Source organism: Anticarsia gemmatalis, chromosome 4 (genome assembly GCF_050436995.1).
Source record: "Anticarsia gemmatalis isolate Benzon Research Colony breed Stoneville strain chromosome 4, ilAntGemm2 primary, whole genome shotgun sequence".
Lineage (NCBI taxonomy): Eukaryota > Metazoa > Arthropoda > Insecta > Lepidoptera > Erebidae > Anticarsia > Anticarsia gemmatalis.
The window spans coordinates 8,597,465-8,612,624 of record NC_134748.1 but is presented as its reverse complement, the minus strand read 5'-3'; the positions used below and the strand labels follow the sequence as shown (position 1 = coordinate 8,612,624).

General features: G+C 33.7%; 1 protein-coding gene across 4 annotated transcripts in view; it reads right to left on the bottom strand.

The window, feature by feature from the left end:
• The window catches only part of inaE (inactivation no afterpotential E), an 84,827-nt gene extending 74,160 nt beyond the window's left edge, over positions 1-10,667 (bottom strand). For 2 of the 4 annotated variants that reach the window (XM_076113586.1, XM_076113585.1), the window contains exon 1: positions 10,179-10,666. The gene's annotated coding sequence lies outside the window, so the exon portion shown is untranslated. Of the gene's footprint in view, positions 1-10,178 lie in introns of all 4 variants that reach the window. The other 2 variants (XM_076113583.1, XM_076113587.1) reach the window with 2 other exon arrangements.
• Between the last annotated feature and the right edge of the window lie 4,493 nt (positions 10,668-15,160).

The following is a 15,160-nucleotide window of genomic DNA, read 5'->3' as shown; positions in this document are numbered from 1 at the left end:
ACCGAAATTTTTAAATAACTTAACTCAATTGCATACTTAACTCTTATTTTGATATTTTTGTTACTGCCGGGACAAGGTTTTTACGGGATCCTACGGATTTAGATTTAGTACGGATTTAAATTCCTACGGATATGGAATTAACGGCATAAAATTGCATTCTCGAACGAAATCAGTCCTGGCCGGTAGTAAAACATTAAGTTGATTAGCAAATGCTATTATAATCAGTGAGCTTTGTTTGCCGTTACTATAGACTTATTAATACACATACATAATATATAGTTATGTATCCATATGCAATCGTTTGATGTTCAATGCTAGATCGTATTTCATATTTTAATTGGACATTATGTAGCAAGGTCGTTATAGTTCAATATTAGCGAACGTATATTACATTATTATCAAATGTTTACTCGCAGGTGAACATAATTTAATAAGCTTTAGTGAGATCTCGTGGAACTTAGTGCGGATTATAAGATAATGATGTAAACTATTTGTCTTTGAAGATCTAGTTGATGTAGATCTACGTAGGTTAAGTACATATTTTATTAATAGCAGACCGGGAAAAAATTGAGCCAAGAATCTGATTATCATCGAATAATACAGCCAGTGAATAAGAATCCTTGATGCATTTTACGGAAAATTTTATTTATGAATCACTCCAACTATTGCTGAAATCGTTATTAAGATTATAATTAAAATACAACGAGGGGCTGTTCTCTATATAAAACAAATAATATAATGATTTACGAGTAGGTATAACAATTTGGAATAATTTGGATATTTTGTTGACTTGATTGATTGCTCTGTCCTAAGTTACCGATTCCGAGAAAAAAGTTTGATTTTATTGTTTCCTATATTAATATTGTTTTGAGAAACTGAGAACAAGCAATAAATCGTGAAGATTTGTGAAAAAATGTAAGGTTATATTATTCTTTTTCCTAACTCGATTCTGGTTTCATGTTGCCAACGTATTAAATCAAATTAAGTTAAGTGTATATTTATTATCTGGATTGACTCATTCATAGTTATAATACGGAATAGATTTACAATTCCAAAAATCCGAATCCGAAAAAGTTAGGCTATAACAGTTGCAATAATTTTGCGGATATAAGTTTCCGATAGCTAAAACTACTTTCGAAAGTTGACATTCAGTTTGTTCCAACCGATTACTCGTACACATTTGAGCACGGACCTTCTCTTTATAGGGGATGACCGAACTCCGAAATCCATTTAGAAACATTTCTGGCATGCAATGCCTTTCCGTTGTTTTCCTTCGTCGGTAAAAAAGCGGATATTAACTAATGTAGGATGTTACGAACATTCCTTAGAGAACGTGAAGAGGCTGGTATCAATTTCTAAGGTATATAGTGGTATTTTGACAGCCTCTGGCGTGGTGTCGGTATCGATTCCTGGGTCGTTCTATGAACTATTGTTGGTATTTTCTGATATATTTTCTCTATAGCTAGCCCGGGGTTCGTTAACGTGCCCGGGAAATGGCCATAAGTTTGCCCTCTATAACTTGGGACTTACATTGTTTGTGGTGAATCGCGGATGTATTGAATACATCTCTGCTTACACCTGGGTTTAGCCGGCGTGATATTATCACAAGCAAGTTCTCAGTACAAGTCTCTTTTGACTCGAAATTTCATTAGCATGTAGTACTGAACCGGTTTCAGTCTAATATTAGTGTACGGTACGCTCTAGACTGATCAATATTAGCCTAAAGCCTGCTTCTTTATTGTTTCTGTAGACTTCGTAACATTGATTTAACGTCTAATATCACAAAAAGTCAGACATGCGATAATTTGTTATTATACTTTAGCAAGTTTTTTCATCTCTATGACGTGAAGTGATTTTTTCCTCTAACTCCTAATAGCTACCTTAGCTGGTTCGGCAAAACACGTTTCTGTCATTACGTCACGTGTTTAGCAAACTCGTTGGAGAATCAGCTAAGAATAAAGCAATGTGTTGATCTGACTTTATACCTTGTGTTTACAACTTTTACGCTTTACGATACGGCATTCTGGCTGTATGTTTTTCGATAGCTATACGTATACATACTATTTGAATAAATATTTTTTTAAGTTTAATACCCATACATACGTACATAATATCCGCCCTATTCCCGAAAATGTAGGCAGAAATGTATGAAATACTGGTGTATTTCATACATTTATATTACATAAAACGTAGGTACGTTTTGCCATAAACAATATCAGTTCCATGTTATAGGGGGCAAGTCCATTGCCGTTTACCGGGCACGTTACGAAACTACGGGCTGGTATTAAGAACTATTCTAATATGAATTAGAAATATATCAATTGTATTTTGCCGGAACGTGGAATCAAACTCGAAACCTCCGACTACACCACAGAGGCAAAGTTAAATATTTATTTAATGTTGTCTACAGTAAATAGTCCTTATAAATTAAACCTTTAGCTTTTTGTGATACCTTAAGTCAACAAAAATACACTTTAATATGTATTTTTAGTCAGGTAGCTACTTGAACATTGTATATTGATTTTGTTATTAAGTTCGTCACATGATTATAATTGTATTGCATATTATAAAGGAAAAAAGTATTTATAAATATATGTTGCTTAGGACTAAATGACGCGGCTTATTACAATATTATTTATTTGTTTTTACGTTTCAGTATTTTGATTGCTAGTTTTTATGATCTCCGTATTCTTTTGGTTATTTTGTATAGCTATTTTAAACTTTATCCCAAGAGACAAACTTTGTAGTATACCATCGTGGATAAGAACGAGCAAAGAAACCACCGAAAATAAAGGATTTAAACACATTCACTTATTACTGTTTTATGTTTTCACAAACTTTCACATGTCGGTGACGTAGTTCCAAACGACGCAGAGCAATGACGTAGACACTTACACTCTGCTCCCACAAACACGTCTCAAAGGATTCAGGGAAAGTTCCTCTGTGACTCATCCACCGAAAACTACAAATATCATATGAATGTTAAAGTAAAAAGGTTCCCGTACCCGCCACCAAATAATATCTTATTGGATTTTCCGGTATCATGGATCAAAAGACCGATATTCTGTATTTTCATGTTATTTAAATCAAAGCCGCTGTTTGTTGCAATATTGTAGTTATCTATAACTAGATAAACTCCTCATTCAAAATGAACAGATCCCGAGGGTTTGTGGCTAACTAAATCCCAACTACATAGACCGCGAACAAAGGCTCATTATAAGTGCGGCCACAAATTTTCCTTTGATTCCAAACTGCTTACACAGAGAATCAGAGATGCGCCACAATTATTTTGAGAAAGGATTATGCCTAACTTGTATGTAATTATCCCTCGTCCAGGTAATTTAATCTGAACCTTACGTGGCTTAACGTGGGCCTTGTGTACACGAGCTGTGCCCAAGCTTCATTTAAATACCCAACGCGTATGGAAATAATGTTCACGTGTCTGCTAAATTATTTTTAAACTTGATTATTCCTCTATAACATGTAAATGTATTCTCTTTCCAGGATAAAAACAAAACGAGGATCTAAAACTGAATTTTAATGAAAATAATACTTCACTTGGCGGGTTTCAAATGTGCAATAAAGCATAACATATTATAGTATGGCTGTAATTTTTTACTTTTATTTAGTGCGTAAGATGTTTCATCATTATAGCGGAAAAGCCTAGCTCATTAAATAGTACCTATCGATTACTTCCAAGTCTATTGATGTTTGCTACTTCCAGTGGAAGATCTCCATCAGTAAACAGGTGCAAGTTGGTCGAGATGAATACAGCCGATAACAATCAGCGCTTCTTCTTTTAGCAACAATGCATTTCTATTCAAGAGTCGGGAAATAATACCTACAGTCACATTATCAAGCTGGCGAGTGTGTTGCGAGAGTTAACTTGTATAGGTACTCATTCAGTTATATGGACTAAAGACGTGTCGGAGCATTTAGTTTCGATAATATACGTTAATTTTATCATCTAGATATACTTTTTAGTACGTCTGCATAACGGTATAAGGTATTTTAATTAGTATTTGTCTATGATGACAAATTTTGTGTGACAAACAAAAGGTTTATGTCAATAATTCATTGACTCTGTAGGATGACTAGCTTCGAATCGCGTCTTTTTTGGCGTGGAACAATTATTTAGGTTAGAACTCCAGATATTAACTATATGAGAGCCAATTTCATCAAAATCTACTTAGTATGTTTTCTGAAAGAGTGAACAAACATCATCAAAAACCTTCGCATTTATAATATCATCAGTAGGATGAGTCAATATGCCGCAAGGAGCAATGCTCAATCATTTCGTGACCATCCTGATTGCCCTTGATTGTGTCATTGTGTGTCGTTTAAATGTAATGAAGTAATCGTTGTCATCGTGCCACATTGACGACGACACGTGCACTTCGATGTATGATCTATTGTTCAAATAAAGAGTTTTCTTACGACCTTCGTTTAAGCTAATATTGGTTTCTCCGACATGATGCACGGACACTTACGTAAACGGTGACATGTAAAGGACCAGTGTGAAAATATTATTCTCGTTTTATTTTGTTTTCGTATCTTTATTGTATTTGTACAAGAGATTTAATATTATACATATGCTAACTAACTGTAACTAATTAACAAAAAAAAAACACGAAATATTTTCTATTAAACAAAAATACTAATAAATATTTTTAGTCATAATTGATTGTTTGGTTTATAACCTATTAAAACATGGGATTATAGGCATATGATATCACTGTTATTGCAGTAAGGACTCATAATAATTTTCATACTTTAGAATCGCTGAACGTTAGTTATGTCATCGTTTCTATAGCGCTATATGACAGCTATAATAATAAATATATATCGTTTTATTTATTAATAAATAAAGCAAGCTATAATATTTATTTCTTATTTCTTTGAAATATGTGAGCATAGCAAAAAAAAACTATAAAGCATTTTATGAATTCTTTACAGAAACAATTCACGTTTTTAATATAAAAAGTGTCAACTAGTTACAGTACTTACAGTCTCAATAATAATAATACATTCAGAATATTTGTAATATTTCTATAATGTCTGTAATTATTATAACAATCAGTGCTATTCACGTGAGTTAATTAACAATACGACAAACCGGTTGCGATCCAGTGACAATTAACACGTTTCAATAAGCTGTAGTCAACAGACCATTGCTATCAAAAGTATTTGTATTTATGTACCTGTTTGTGGGATATTTTATACGAACTGTAAAGAGTATAAGGTGAAAAAATGTGCCAGAGAGGGAAATTACTTTTAACGTTGAATGTATCTTAATACACTGAAATGAAAGTGTTTTTATTTGGTTGCGTAAAAATAACTGTTTTATTTTTTTTACATAAATTCACATAAACCGGGAATTGTAGTCGCTAGAATTATAAAATACTTTATTTTATTTCGTTACGCGCGTTAAATGTAGATTGATATAGTTTAAATAAAATGTCGCATAGTGACGTTTTTAACAGGAAATGTTTATTCAGTTTCCTTAGGGAAAGTTGTATTGTAGTATTAAAACAACACTACTTTCTCTTAAGCTATTCGTTTCAATTTAAAGCTTTAAAACGGCAACTCTGTTGTGTTGAACTGAATTAATGATTTTAGCTCTTGTAATCGGGCAGTATAAAATTATACTTATTCAATACAAAATTAGATGCTAACTAACTAATTTCTTAATACATTTAGAAACCAGAGGGACTATCACGTTGACAACTATTTGAACACCACTGTGTTGTACATTGCTTTCTCCCTTATATTAGTGATTAACACGTTTCTTCAAAGCAGCAATGTATTGTATAGTGGCTTTCAATTTGTCGTATACTAGTTGTCAACTTAGATATGTGACAAGCCCTGGTCCTTTGTCTAATTAAATACACAGGTATTAAGGACCACTTATTGAAAGATATTTATAGAACTGGACTACAGAAAAATAAGTCCGATATCCAATAGCTCCTTGACCAAACAAATCCTTCCTTACCAACAAGTTTTTAAACTTTATTTCAGATGCAAAAAAACAGGTTTGATTTTACCAAAATGTATTCGAGGTAGTGTTATATCACTTTATATTTAAATGCTAAAATCAGCTGTATTAATATCTTTGTCACTGAGTGTGAGAGAGACAGACGCATAGCTTTGTCACGTTTGTGTTTTAAATGGTAGAGTTACATAATGACCTACACGTAAATTGACTTTATCTTAAAAAAAACTTCCTTGTTTCTCATCTACATTAATATAAGGAATTAAACTATGCTGTTTCTTAGGAAGTAATATAGGAAATTGCTCAACCGACTCTTTCCTTACTAGGAAATAAAAGATATGATTATCCTAAATATTGTCGAGAGGTCATAGAGATTTTCAACAATTTAATTTCAAGGCAGGGATTTTCTGTTTCCTTAGGCTCGTTCTCTCAGGAATTGCTCGACAGATTTGATAAATTATTTTACTAATAGAAAGTTACGTAATTCTAAGAAGCCATTTTATTCTGTAAGCGAAGCCGCGTCGCGAGAGTCAGCTACATTTGAATAGAACAGAATAGAACAAGTCTTAAATCAAAGTGTACAATAGTAATAATGACATTTGCAATTTCGCTGTATCATCATTATTTTTTGACGAGTTACACAATGTTGACAATGCAAATTTTTTAAGACTTTGTCAGTGGTCTACGTAGTTTTATTATTCAATATATGTGATTAGACAATGTTTATTGCCTTTTGAAGAAATGTAAAAAACAAAAAATATTTTCCATATTAGCTAATAACAGTAGCTCGATTCTCTACTACTACCGATTACCGACAACCGACCTGTCATCGAGAAATTTTGTATGAAAATCTGGGGGGCTATCACGTATCTCAGTTGTCAAACATTTGAAAGACACTATGCAGAACATTGTCTTCTCCCTTAGATTATAGTGAAGAACACGTTATGTCAAAGCAGAAATGTACTGAAAAGTGACCATCAATTTGACGTCCACTAGCTGTCAACTGAGATACGTGATAAGCCCGCTGATCAGCGCCTCTGACGGGTGTAGTAGGAAACATTTTGGCAGTACATTCTAAATGTCAAAATTTCGATAGCTAGCCGGTTGTCGGTAGTCGATAGTGATAGAGAATCGAGGTTCAGGATGGAATTTTCGTAAGTTGCAGTTTGAGTGTCTAAAATAAAAGGTGGTACGTAAATTTGAGCTAATGTGTATTTAAATTAAGTACGATTGTCTGAAAATTTTGTAGAGAGCCTTAGCATTGACGATTTATTTTGATGAATATGAATAATTCGTATAATATAAAAGTAAACGAGTCACAGATGTTCTAAATCCAGAAATTCGTTTACCCTCGTTGCCTTGCAAACAAAGCTCTCTACCAAATTGTAGGACTATAGAGGTAAAATCAGGTGGTCCATTTAAACGCGTCATTCTTCATAAGTCTTAACTCTTATCAAAAACTAGTTTAAAGAAAGGCTTCTAATCATAATGTTATTTATTTGCTGCGCTTATAACGGTGAATTTCGTAAATGTCGAGGTGAAGGTCCATGCGATATAGAACGATAACATTGCACTATTGACCCGCGATGCTCATTGAAGTGCTCAAAAAGGGACCATAGATAACAAGAGTAACGTGCTGAACATCCGGATCCGTGTTTCTATCTTATCTATGCTGTTCTAGCGACCATGTTAGTAGTGCTGGCTGGTGCATACGACCAGAGGGTTTGACAATTAAAAAAACAAAATTAAACGAAAGAATTTCTTTATCGACTATTGTATTATTGTAGACGTTTTCCTTTTCTTTTTTGCTAGTTAGTTTTTGTTAGTGTATGTATATCATGAAGTATCAATTAATAAGTATTTTAAAATCTCATATTACATGAAGATATTTACCTTGACATGTTTTTAACGAGCTTAAATCGGTTTATTTGTCAGTTATTAGTTACGTAGTTCCAAGAAAGAGATGTCTTCACGCATCGCCTAAATTCTTAATGCGAGTAATTCGAGGTCGCAATGTTTTTTATAGTAAAACTCTGTTTATCAAAAATAATTGATAAGTAAAATGACGTATTGCACCCGGATGACAGAATTATAGTTCTTCCTAAAAAACATGTTTTTTTGCTTATAGTTTGTACATTGTAGGCTATATTTTTTTTAAATTTATCATTTATTCTAAGACGACATTCTGACCGAATTTCATGTGAAAGTGAGCATTTGTAACAAACAAAAGGATATTGAAAATATCAAGGGACCGCTCACCTGTTCCCATTTTCTTTTTTCCCTTTGAAGGTGAATGTAAAGTATTCAATTGTCGGGAATGAAAACGCGCAAGTATTACACTTTTTATAAAATTGAGGTCTTCCGAATACTTAGAAAACGACAAAGGAACCTTACGAGTAGAACTCGTACCTTTTTAATATATAAATTATAGAACTCCTACATCTATATTTATATATTTTATATTTTTTACTTGCAAGAAAATTTATAACGAAGCAAATCTAACACGTCGATAAAATATCTACATGCTGCCAATTAAAAATTAAAATGTTGTTTGACAAATTCAATAGTTATCGTGCTATTTGATTTTACAAGTGACAAGCAATTTATGATTGTAAAAACTACAAACATAATAAAACAACCGGTAACTTAACGTGCTTTATATTGTCTTTATCTCTACTTTTTTATAACAGTCATAGATTTGTGTTAGGATTCACGTATAAATTAATTGACTAAAACACTGTTGTCTCTTCCTTTTTGTAATAATTGATAGTAGTACTAAATTGATAAATATTTGTTATAATAATTTGCCTTGGGTTAATTCCCGTTATACTGTAGTGCCGATGTCAACTTTATCTACTCCTAGTTAGTAGAGTAGTAGAGTAAAACTAGGCGGTCTTCTAAAAAGGTTTACACTTTAGTTCATCTTTCTAGCTTAACGGAAACCTGATTTTAATATATTGTTGTCATATGCACATTCGTCAACTGATTTTAATATTAAATTAAGGAAAACGAAGAAGAGCGGTAAATTAAATACTGCATTTACAAATGTAGGTGTATTTCAGTTAGCAATAGCATCTATTAAAAGGTCTCTTTCCTCATTTTTATGTTTTGCTCTTTGATGTATTCGAGAATGTGTGAGTAAATGTCCTTCCAGCGTCGGTATACTTGCTTAGTGTTCAATATTTGTAAACAAATGCAAACAACCCGACTTGGCACGCTCGTACACGAAATAAGGAAAACTATTGAACTATGCTTTATTGCTCTGAAATATTTTCTTTGAGATGAGTTGTTGAACGGGGATTTACTGTACTGACTTTGAATAGGAAGTTAGTATCTACTATATTACTTAAGTAAATAAAATCTACATTCTATATACATATGTGATGAAGTAAACTTCAGGCGAGTAGCAATTATATTCATTTGTTTAAATTAGAATGTGATAAAATCTTATTCGTGCTTTTGAGTTTAGCATAATTACGTAATGTTGATGAGCAACTTAATTAAATTTGTATCGGTGTTTATTCAAGAATATAATGCCGGTCATACTCGCTCTGGCGCGTACCTGCGCAGGCATAACTGGACAACACAGGTCCGGCTTCGTCACTTCAGAGTGTGTGTGCCGTTGAAAACAACTTAAACTTTATACAGCTCTTTCACAACATACCTATAAAACTGAGCGTACCTCAATAAACAAATTACAATTATGTAACTTTTCACTAATTTTAAACGGTCTTGTCTTGCGAAACCTTTTGCTAATTGTCTTAGAGCTATATCTCCGACCTAGAAACACTTTAATGTGATTGAAACCTGCAGTTAAGCGAAGTTACCAAGTCAATGCGGATGACAATAATGTATTATTTATTTACTATTAAAAATAGGAACCATGGGTTTAGCTATCACGTTTCCTTATAAAGTAACTGTATTAACTTGCCGCTTTGCTGGTATTTTGGTTTGTGCAACTTTATAACCTGTTTCATTGGATAAAATTGTTAGATCAGTAGTACAATCTGTGAGCTTAGTCGCCGTTTAGAGCAAATATTGGTGTAATGACGTAAATCAAGAGGGTTCATTACCGCAAAGTTTGAACATTAATATGTAAATTGCAAATGCTTGAGTAGGTAAGTATACATGTCGTTATTTATTGATTACTTGTCATATAAATATAGGTCTAGGTAGGTATACTCACTTGTTCGATGCGTCAGCTCTGCCTTACATAAGCACGTGTGCCCGTTTTTTACAGGCGCATGAACACGTTCACCAAGCTCCTCATAAACCAGATTTCGACATTTTAACACTTATTTTCATTGCAACACAGCACAGGGAAAACAACCTACACAGCCAAATTCCGCAGTCGGTTGACACACGCTTGACCGCTTTCGCTCGTTTGTGCAAACACAGCCTCTTGCCACTTCTTCGAGCGGCCACTGAGAAACACTGAGTATCGGTGTCAATGCACTGATGACGATGAACAGATCCGAAACACAGGAGTAGAGGTGGTCCGTGGACGTAAGGGACGGAGGAAACGTAGCCGGAGCGTGTTGCTCAAGCGCACGTGAAATCGCGGTTATCGGAACAAATGTCGCGGACTCAGAAGCGGCGGGCGCGGGCGAGACGACGCGTGTCGTTGCAGCACAACACTGAACACTGACTACTAGCGAGTACGCCGAGAGAGCGGCGGAGCGGCGGCGGAGTGGAGGCGCGCCGGCACTCGCGCCATCGTGGAGGTGGCGCAGCCGACGCTCTTACACTCACCAATAAAAACAGCCAAACAGACAGCGCGATAGCGTCCTAGAAATGACGGTGGCCGCACGCCGCGGCCGCCTGCATAACTCACTTTCGCTGTCAGACGTCCCATTTTCATAACAAGATTTTCTCTCTAGATTCGTATATGAGGGGCAGACGCCGACGATCGTACGATTCATCAGCAAACGCTGAATGATGTAAGAGACATGTTAAATTAATGTGTAATTGACCTGCGCTCTGAAGGCCGGAGTAAATGAAAGGATAACAAATAAACTTAACAGTGAAACTGACACCCACCTTGCAGACGTGCTGAACAAATAGAATACGTGTGTAAGTAAGTATATTAGCATTGTGTCGTGTATTATGAGTGGTTTTGCATTACTTGAACCAATACTGATCATTAAACAACAAGTAAACCTAGAATGGGTAATTGTTCCAACAGTTTATAAACAGTGCTTGAAACTGTAAGGGAACTTCGTAGGGGAAGTTCGCGCAATCGATTTTGTAATATACTTAACGTAATAACGCATACAAGTTGCATAAGTAATACAACAGGGTGTTTACATTGTTTACTGTATAAAAATTTGCCTCTCAAACTGAATTTCAATTTTAAAGTATCTTTATCGCAGTTTATTGCTGCATTGCTTATTTATAATCTTATTGCCAGTATTAATCAATATATTCAAGGAACAAAAAAAATGTGCACTCATCCCAAGAAGTAAAATCTATGAAACAAAATATTAATTTGAATAAAGTTACTTAAAATGAGCCTCATATTTAAACGTTATAGATATAAAAGCTACAGGTTGTATTCATAAAAAAATAACGTTCAGAATATATTCCTACTTCATATGAAAATAACGTAATGTAGAATTATTTTGGAGGCGAAATACAATAGCATATTTAGCGCGTGCCTCGGCGGCCACTTTGGCAGATTCCCCTAAATCCAGATTAGGTGGGTAACAGCGTGGAAAGATTTGTCGGAGGCTTAAAACCCCTGATTGTGGTTACATAACACTTTTATGTGGGCCACGAATCGGCAGCGATCTCCTTTTGTATTTTACTGACAAGACTTCGTTGTAAACAGACCGAGAATATTTACATGGCTTTTACTTTTTACTGTTAAGTCAGATATCAATGGAATTAGTACAGTATTTATCTTTTTAAAGTCAGAATGAATAAGGTGATAAAGAAAGACAAAATGAATTTTTTTTTTTTTTTTTCCTTTATTTATTTAAGGTCGCTTTTTAACAACTAAGGTCATACAACGACCACGAGAGTTATCTATATGTTACAATATATTATCTACAGTTAAATTTAAATTAGTTTGTAAACATTAATCTTTTTAAGAAAATACAGAGTTTTACTTGAACCTTCTTGGTTTAAACAATCTATTAAATTAACAGGGAGTTTACATACACTTTTCTCACAGTTATAAGCCGTACATTCTACCAAAAGGTGGGAAACTGATAGTTCTTGTCCACATTTGCATTTGTTTTTTTCAGATTTGGTAATTAAATGGATATGAGTCATATTAGTATGGCCAATGCGTAATCTAGTTATTGTTACTTGGTCTTTTCTACAGGCAAACATTAAAGGGGATTTTTCGAAGATAGACTTCCTGACATCAAATAATTTAGTGGTGTTGTCCCTTTTCCAAAGTTGATCCCAGTAGGTTCTAATTTTATGCTTAATATATTTCCGTACGTCTGTTGTTGTTGATCTTATTGTGGTATTTATATCATTACCATTAGCTGCGCTTTTAGCTGCTTCATCAGCTTTTTCGTTGCCTTTAATTGCTTGATGACTTGGAATCCATATAATTTCAAAACTGTAATTATGTTTTAAAAGGTCAATCATTTTCTGTTTGATTTTAATTATAAGCGGTGTTAAATTTTTGCTATTTATTAATGCGGATAAACATGATTTAGAATCAGAATAAATTACATAAGGAGTTAAGTTCGATTTATTTTCTATGATTTCTAAGGCTTTTAGAATCGCTAAAGCTTCACAACTAAAAATTGTAGTATAGTCCCACAGCTTATACTGATAAGAATTATCTTCAAATATTACGGAACATCCGGCTTTACCGTTCATTACCGAGCCATCCGTGTATAAGGATTTGCAGTTGTTATGTCGATTGCTTATTTCATTAAATAGTATTTTATACATGTTTTGTGGTGTTTTGTCTTTTAAGTTTTCTGTTAGTTCTAAGTTAATTGGAAATTGAAAATCCTCCCATGGTCCATAGGTCAATAACCTTTTTGTTATAATTGTCGGAATTTCGCATTCTATTTCATTTAGGTATTTTGGTGCCCGAATTCGTAATGGTTGATGTAGGTTAGGTCTGAGTTCATATTCTGAGTTTACAGCTGTGGTCTTTGTGTAATAATCATAAACAGGATTTTCGGGTTGAGATAAAATGTTTACAGCGTACAAAATTACAAGTTCTTTTCTTCTTAATTCTAACGGAATTTCTGCACTTTCAGCCAAGATACTTTTTATTGGACTAGTTTTAAATGCCCCTAAACCAAATCTGAGAGCTGTATTTTGAATACTTTCTAATTTATTTAGTGTATTTTTATTTGCACTATCGTAAATAACCGAGCCATAATCAATTTTTTGCCGAATCAAGGCGTGGTAGGTGTTAATAAGGCATTTTCTGTCTGCTCCCCATTTTGTAGATGATAAAACTTTTAGTATATTTAATCTTTTGTTACATTCAGATTTAAGTTTATCTATGTGAGTATTCCAAGACATTTTGCTATCAAAAATTAGACCTAGAATTTTGAGACTCTGTACCTCCTTAATATAGTATCCATTTAATGTTAATTGGCAATTTATAGGTTTCTTTCTTTTTTTAGTTAAAATCATATATTCAGTTTTAGTTATTGAGAATTTAAAACCTGACAATTTAGACCATTCTTGCAGACTATTGAGTGTGTTTTGAAGAAGTTTCAGGGTAGGTTTTAATGTAATTCCACTACAAATTATAGTAAGATCATCTGCAAATAAAAATCCCTTTACTGGTTTTTTAACACACGAAAGAACGTCATTTATAGCAATTAAAAATAAGATTACGCTGAGAACAGAACCTTGAGGTAAGCCATTTTCTGTGGGGGTAGATTTAGATATAATATCATTTATCCTGACTCTAATTGATCGTTTTGATAGAAAATTACATATGAATGCTAAAGTGTTTCCCTTTATGTCCATATCTTGCAACTGATTGCACACCCTGTCTTTCCAAACCATTTCATAGGCTTTCTCAATATCTAGAGCTACAATAACTGTATAATTATCGTTTGCAAAGCTATCAAGCACTTCATTTTCAATATTCATTAAATGGTCAGTTGTTGATCGAGACTGGCGAAATCCATATTGGAACGGTGAAAGGTAATATTTAGACTCTATATACCATCTTATTCTTCTACTAATAATCTTTTCTAGAATTTTACAAAGATTGCATGTTAGCGATATGGGTCTATAACTGTTTTGTGAGCTTGGAAGCCTTCCTGGTTTTAGTATTGGGACCACTAGCGCTTCTTTCCACATATCAGGGAATAGCTGTTTCCTCCAAATGTAGTTATACATTTGGAGCAGGTAATCTAGCCCACTAGTTGGTAACTGTCTAATTATAGTATTCGGAATATTATCAGGCCCAGGGCTAGAATTTCCTAATTGGGAGAGAACTAAAATTAATTCGTGTTTAAAAATGTCTTTATTAATTGGGTTAGAATTGTTCGTAAAGTTAAAATTTGATTGTGATTCCTGATGGGACTTATATGTATAAAACTGTTCATCGTAATTTTCAGAGCTAGAATTAGTTGCAAATGTATCAGCCAGTATATTTGAAACTTCGGTAGGATTAGAAGTGAATAGGCCAGGGGACTTTTCGAGTATAATATTGTTGAACTTAATATTGCGATGATTAAGTTTTTGTATCTTTTGCCACGTGTCTCTAATAGGGGTTTTATTATTGATGGAGGAAACCCATTTCTGCCAACTTTCTTTTTTGTTTTCTTTAAGTAGTCTTCTGTAGAACGCCCTTTTTTTCTTATATTCTATTTTATATACCGAGTTTGGATCATTTCTAGCGTATTTTTTAAATAGTTTTAGTGCCTTATTTTTTTCTTTGAGAGCAGTTTCACACTCATCGTTCCACCATGGTAAATTGTTGTGTCTTAGGGTACCGGATGTTTTAGGTATTGATTTGTTAGCTGCTTCTAATATTAAGTCCGTGAATTTTTCCAGTATGTCATTGATTGAAAGGTCGGATGAGTCATCCAAAGATGGTAGTTGAGAAATATATTGGTTGATCTCATTTCTGAACAATAACCAATCAGCCTTTTCAAAAATCCATTTTTTTGGTACTTTAATGGATTTAGGGATGTCTTGTGAAATTTGGGACGTAATTAACATAGG